The following is a 7,649-nucleotide window of genomic DNA, read 5'->3' as shown; positions in this document are numbered from 1 at the left end:
AGACATCTTTCTCCCCTGAAAGCCCAGTGGCAAACTGGAGGCATGCTGCCCAACTGCACCCATAGTCCTGGTTAAAAGCGGTTCATCCTTAACAGCACTGTGGCAAAAAGCAGCTGTCACTGTCTAGTCATTCCCCCATCAAAGAGACTGTCCCCATGTCTTTGTAAGTCCAGCTCTTTGAAATGAAAATAAATGTTGAGTAAATGAGGCCTGACAGCATTTGCCAGGAGCTCCCTCCGAGCTCATTAGCATGTATAAGCCGGTGTGAACAGGACACCCACGCTCGTCAGCCAAACAAACAAACAAAAACCCCATCTTCAAAAGCTTATTTCTTTGACGTTCCCCAGTGCTTAATCTAATCCTCTGGCTGTCTGCATCGTTATTGCTATCTTCTTTTGCTCAGGGTTTACAATGCGGAGCGGAAATTGGTTAAGACCTGTGCCCCTCCCATGCGCCGCTCCCCCCCCGCGCCCGCGCGGCTAATTGTCGGGATTAGCCGATCCACCGGCAGGACCAGTGGTGCCTTCAGAGGGCAGCAGCAGGCCTTCCTCCACATCTCTGGCTTGGCCGTGGTTAGGAAAACTCAGATCTATAAAATAATAAGTGCGGTGCATTCAGCAGTAGGTCCTCCTATTTGCAGGGGCTGTGAAGAGGCAAGTGGAGAAGCATTAGGCTTTTGAGGAAGTGGGTATTTGCTTTGCAGATGTGTTCTTGCATGGCTTGTTCGGGGTTGCCCTTAGTGGAGGAGCCTCAAATGGGCTTTTGAGAGTCTTAGAGGGCAGCAGATTTGCCCTTTGGCACTTGTCCTGTCTCTTACCCCGTTTGCAAACCAGCTCTCTTCCCCTCAGCTGTGCCTGGGACGTCTGGGACCCCTCAAGTCCTGTGCCCCTTGGGTGTGCTACGGTGCAGCCAGCCCAGGAGCTGTGCCCAGCCTCTGCCATGCTTAGAGATGCAAAGTGGCTCTGAAAGTGGGTAAGTTATTTTCTTTTAGTGCTGGAGAGAGTGTACAGAGTACTACTGCAGAAAATGTGGTTTTGGGAGGAGGAGGGCAGAACCTGTGGGCTGAAAGGGATCCAGGTGCTTAGCACCGCAAACAGTCTCTGCCACTGCTTGTGGTGAAAGCAAGGTGCGCATGCAGGAGAGGAATCTTTTGGGTTAGTAACACCTGTCCCCATAATCAGTATATCACTTCAATCTGTCTCCTACCCTCCACCTTCCTGAGACTGCTAATTGGTGTCCTTTTTCTCATTGAAGTTGATAAAGCCACATTTGCTCCAGCATAATGGATCTGTTCTATCCAGCATAACAAGTGTCTGTAAATGTAATTAGTGGAAACCTATGAGCAGAACTTCATGGCTGCTTTACAGGGTTCGCTGCTGGTGTGCAAGACTTCTTCAAGTGCAGGGGTATGCGAAGTCCAAACAGGGAGACATAAACCAGTTCAGTTTAATGGCATGTGTCATTAAACCATGCTACCAGCAGGGTCTGCAACCACCTCTTCATAAAACAGGCAATTGTGTCAAAATGCTGGCTGGGATGAGGCTTCTGTAGCATCAAAGCAGGCTTGCATCTAACAGGCAGGGCAGCCTTTAGCGAAGGGGGTTGCTACCTGTGGAAGTGGGTCTAACATGGTCTTGCCATTGATGGTGGAATCTTCTTTTACTGCAGACACAGATAACAAAACCTGCAGCTCTGTTTGCAAGCCAACCATGACAAACATACAGTTAAAGCCTTGGATGGGGAGGTCAATTATTTAGGTCACTGGACAGCAGAGAACTCTGTTAGGTGGGAGAACTATCTGTTGGCCTTTCAGCGATTCAGCATGCAGCTGGATGCAAGTTTATCTCGTGACCTTGAAGGGAAGCAAGTAAATAGGATGGTTAAATGAATTGTAACAGATCAGCTTGCATATCTGAAGGACAATCAATAGAGTGTAACAACAGGCATAGATAGCTCCAAGGCTTGAGAGTCACACTGCAAAGGGGAAAAAACCCAACCCGTTTCTTTCTTGCTTTGTATCAGAATTGCTTGTTCAGAGACATTCCTTTCTGTGCTACTTATCGTACTTGCATTACTCAGTGATGAGTTGTGGTGTTGAGTTCTGGTCTGAGAAAAGGTGTCTGGGAAACTGGACAACCAAGTGAATTAGTGAAGTCATCAACAGAAAGTCTGGGCAAATAAACTTTCCCTCTCTCACCCTGAGACAGATTTTGCGGGTACAGGGAGATCAAAGGCTAAGGGGAAGGAAACGCTTTGTACCTATTTATGCTGTTGCATGCTCTGGGATTAACAACGTAGGTGTGAAGGTGCGTCTCATTGGCCTTCTGATGGATCAAAGGTGACAGGAACAAAGCCTGAGTTTGTGGCTTTTCTTTTTCCAGACCAAAATGACACTACTTGTTGAAAGAGGTGGGAGAGAAAATGTGTGGGTTTGTCTGTGGAAAGCCTTGACTCACTAAAGAAATTCTGCCAAGACAAAAAAAATACCTCCCTGCTGGGTGCCAGCTTGTAGGAGAGGCAGGAAAAGCAGTGTGTGATAAAAGCCTGGGATGTGGCACTGCAGCCACAGCAGACGTGGAGCAGCACAGCGAGCTGAGGTAGACTGGGATGGAAGGTCTCAGCTGAAAATAAGAAATTTGTTAGGATGAGCCCCGAACAGCAAAAGGCTGAGACCAAAGTAAAACCCTCCACACATCAATGGAGTTTGAGGCCTAAATGAAAAGGAAAATCATCTTTGTGGGGCTATTAAGAGAACTTTCAACAGACTAAGCAAGGATCAAACCCTCTCAATTTCGGAAATGACTTGCAAGAAAATGATCTCTGAAGGCAGGGAAGTTTTAGTGTCCTTAAATTAAGCTTGCGTAAATGGTCCGATAAACAGATGTTTCAGTATGAATTACAGTGATCAAGATGCACTGAGGGCTTGACTGGCAATGTGCTTTGGAACACCCCGGCCATAAATTTTTTTGAAAATAATGCCTCCCCCTGTCCCCCAGCAAGCAAACAAACAAACAAACAAACAAAAAAAAAAGCATTGATGGTTCAGTCAGGAGCAGCTGGGGTGGTCTGCCATGCTGTCTGTGTGAATAACTGGATGCATGTGTATGTTAGCTTGTGCTTCTAGTCTTGTGGGTTCCTGTCTAATTCTGGAGAAAATTGTTAATGAGCTGGGTGTTCGTGCCCTATTACAACGAACTGTATGTTGCAAGTGAACTCCAGGAGCTTGCCACACCAATGTGCAGGCTAGTACGCCTTCTTGCTGAAAAGACCTCATTGCTCTGACTCTTTGTTATCATTCATTGACTTTCAGGAGTTTGATTTGATTTTGTGATAGGAATCCTAGGTCAAAATAGATGTAAAGGTAGCACCCTGACAAAAGACCCTTTTCATTGAAGGAAGGACCGAGCAAGAGGGTGAGTTCTGGCACCCTGTACACGTGGGTATCTCTTCATTCTTCCATTCCTTGTGGTGGCCTCTTCAAAGGGCACCATCCCCACTTTGTGTGGTCTGGTGGGGCCCTATTCAGCTATATTTTCAAGGAGCAATAAGCTCTGTCCAGTGATTACAATTAAATTGAGAGAATTTAGGTGCAGGACATTTAAACATATTTTGATGCTCACCAGCAGTCCAGCTCTGTTACTGAAACAATGTATGTCACTGCAGCTGAAGGGCTTACCCTTGCTTTTACACTTCCTGATTTTGCTAAGGACATGTGAAGGTGCTGGACGCACAGTTCTGGGTCAAAAACCTGGGGACAGCTGGACTGGACTGAGACTATCTTTATAAGAGTTTGATTTGTATTATTTTTTCATCTTTATATATATTTATATATTATACATTATATTTGTATATACTTAATACAATATTATTACATCGCGTACTTTTAATAGCTTTAATTATGTATTTAATTTTTACATATTATATATTTTTTGTATTGACATCTTTATTATTACTTTATTTTTATCTGAGATTGTTACAGCTGGACTGAGAATATATGAAAGTAAAAAGTAGGCAGAGGTTAAAATATGGCTTCTTTGCATTCACACACCGGCTTTCATTGCTGTCTGACAGCAGTGTGCAAGGGACCAAGAAATCCACTGTGGGCATTCATCTCTGTCCTGCTATTTAATTCATGGGTGTGGGTGTGCGGTGGGCTGACCTTCCCTTTCCCAACAGTACTAACTTGCCTTTCAAGAGCATTGTGTTTTCTACCTTCATGAAGTCTAATCCCTTTCCATTTCCAGAGGATCCAAACCCACACTCTATACCTATTTTTTGTTTTTGAAGTCCAGGTGCTATAGCTGAAGCAAAACAAACAAAAAAAAGCAGATCACTGAGTTGTATTTTACTGATTCACTTTCTGAATTTTAACTAAAGGATGAGGACAGGCACATGCCTATATAAAGGATTTTGGCATGAAGAAACCAGAGTGTTAGCTCAAGCAGCTGTGTCTAGGTGAATCACACTGGAGGCACTTGCTGAGGTAAATCTAAACTCCACACTGTATGAAGTTTATTACACCTGGGTGTGATACTGAAACTAGGAAAACTTGTACCTGTGACGTTTCATTTGCAATACCTCGATGCCTTAACACCCTGTTAGCAAAGCCCAGGTTGGTGCCTGGCTGAAACTACCACTTTATTATAGGCAGCAACAGAAGCAGAGTTTAATGTTGGAGAGAAACAAGCCCATGCACATATGAATGAATACCAAAATGAAAATAAAAATGCCAAGCTCAAGTGCACTGTTGTAGGACTTGACAAGCCAAAGTCACGGACCTCACAGGACCCTTTCCCTGACACACCCTGCTGCTGTGTGTGCAGCGAGAGTACCTGCTGCTGAAGACAAAAAAAATCAACAAGCAACCAGGACTGGTCTGTAGCAGAGGAATCAGGACTCCATAAAAAACAATATTCCTCACAGATCAGGTAAGATAAGGTAAGGTTTGTCTTGCTTTTCTCCTCAGTGTGTCAATTATCAGCTGAGTTTCATGGAAATCATGTTCAGTCTGGGAGGGGTAAGAAACTGAAAACTCACATTTTTGAACAGTTCATGGCAGGGTTTTTAGCGAGCTATTGCTTCTGCTTTTAATAAGCTAAGGGAGTGCAAGAGTTGGGGTTTTTTTTCCTAAAATTGTCAGTACCCAACTGCTCAAACACTGCTCTGTTTGGTCTTGGCCCCTTCTTTGTTGAGTGGGGTAAGTCTCCTGGGCAAAAGCCACCAGAAAATATACATATGGCGTATAGATTTGGTTTGCTATAGGCTGTCACCCGTCAGGTCTGCCTGAGCTAAGTGAAGCCTGCTGGTAGTTTGATAAGAAACTATCAGCTGGGATCTACAGGACTGAGTAGATCAGGGCTTTCCCCCAGCTTCAGCACTGGGTGACTGGCTGCCAGCTGAAATAACTATCCGCAGTCCCAGGGGAGCGCAGCTAGCTCCAGGAGGCAATGAAGTGCTGACTGGGACAAAGCAGCGGGATGAAATCACTAAACTCGGGAACCTTCACGGGCTGTATTGCCTCGGAGATCAGTCAGAGCACAAACCGAAAGGAAGAGGAGGCTCACTGGTGGAGGCTGGGACTACAGCTAATAGGGAAAATGTTTTCCTCTTTCACAGTCCCCTCCTCTCATACAGTTTCAGAAATCTTCCTGTTCCATCTGAGAGGAAAAAAACCCAACTGAACCCAGCCTTTCAGAGCTGTGAAACCCAGGTTCTTGTTTCAGTGGAACGAATGATTACCAAAAGACTAGACAGTGAAGCAGGGCCCCAGGTTTTGAGCAGAAAGATTTTCTTCATGATGCCGTATCTCAGTCTTTATCTGCTCCTCCTCCATCACAAAACAGCAAAGTGAACTCATTTTTACAATATCACATATTTTTTTGAAGTGGAGGAAACTGCAGTCTTTTAGAGAAATCGAAAAGTGGTGATAATTCTGCTTGGAATAAAATATGAGTGAGGGTGGATTCAAGCTGTGACTGCTACTACAGAATCTCTGATTCCTCGCAGACAAGAGGAAATGAAAAAAGAGGAATATAAGAAACAAGGACAGTTCTGTCTATGGTTGGTTTTTTAAATTGTTTGCAAACTGGAAAAGAATGCAGAAGTAACACAAACTCTTCACACATTCTGAGCTCTGACAAGCTTGAAGTGTTAAATGCCTGCCTCTGTGCTCAGAGAGATGTATTTTTATCAAGGTGGTTAGGTTTAATTAAAAAACTAAACCCAGTAAGGACAAAAGACACAAAGGCTACAGATCCTCAAATTCTGTATTTCAGGTCAGTAAGCCTCTTGGATCCTGTAAGGGCTGTGTGTGGGGGGGGAGTGGCACCAGGGTCCACTAGTCCAGCTGGGGCAAGCCACCCCTTTAAGATGGAGCCGACGAAGGCTTACTGGTGGGAAAATGATGATGGTGAGACAGTGGTAACAATGAAATGTGTTTCCTTTGGTAATTTTTCTTGCTAGCATAACAATTTTCCTCTTTGCGGGGCATGAGTGTAGGTTTGAGGTTTGGGTTTGCTATGTGTTTGGTGGTGGTTCCTCCCCCCCATCCTGCTGTTACTGGGTGGGGTTTTTGAGCCAAAAGTAGGATTCATCAGCCATTTTACTCATTTCATCCAGACAGTCATAGCTCCTCTACTCAACATTTCTGGTCCATTAACCTTCCAATCTATTATCTTGTGTTTACCGCACATGTTAACAGCATACTCAACCCTTCTCAGGGCTAACTTGGGAAGTTTTGACTTCTTCAGATGCTCCTCTGGAAGATGCTAAATAGTCACAGCATCTAAATGAGAGATGCAGCACAGAAAAGCTGAAGTCTAGCACTGCGATCACTCACCTAGGATAGTGGAGCAAGGAGTCTTCTCTTTCCAGATGAAACAGCCTTAGTGCTGGGCTACTGCTTTTTTTTGGGGGCTAAGGCACCAGAGCAACTGGTTTTGCATTAATGAGGATTTTAGCTAAACACACACATTCTTCATGTGAAGTCACTACAATGAACTGGTATTTGTCCAATAAAGTATTTAGTCAGAATATTCTGGTCCACATCTAGTTTAGCAGTACAAACCAAAGTTTTTTTCAGAAATGTACAGGTATATGAAACATTTGCATATGTGTCAACATACTTATATATTGCTGGCATATTCTATTTCTGCGTGTTGACCTTCCATTCATAGGTGCAGCTGCATATGCCTGTTTTTCCTGTTTAAAAAAAGGCCATTATTACTTCATCTCATCAAAAGATTTTAGTGTACTTAAAAATAGGGAGCATTAAAAATGTATTAACACAACAGATATTTATATCTGAGCATGCTTTCTTATCTATTACTCATAGAAGCTATTAGGACCAACTTGATAAAAGAAAGTCATAATTAACCTGACATCTAATGCAGTGCAGTTAATATGTCTAGTAAATACCACTAAGTTGCCTTAGAAAAACTAGAAGTTTTTGAACCTTATACATTCTATAAGGCCCAGAGTCCAAGATCAAGATTTCTTTTCCTGCAGAGGCTGTTAAAAAACAGATCCAGAATGCCTCTGTGGCTGAGATAAATTAGCACGTCACTACAAAGCAAAAACATTTCTCTTACTGACATTCTGATCTGAGATCTTGCAACTAAGCTTCAACCTGTAGCTGTTTTTGGCCCCAT

This window comes from Falco naumanni, chromosome 7, assembly GCF_017639655.2.
Source record: "Falco naumanni isolate bFalNau1 chromosome 7, bFalNau1.pat, whole genome shotgun sequence".
Taxonomy (NCBI): domain Eukaryota; kingdom Metazoa; phylum Chordata; class Aves; order Falconiformes; family Falconidae; genus Falco; species Falco naumanni.
Note: the sequence above shows the minus strand (reverse complement) of the source record.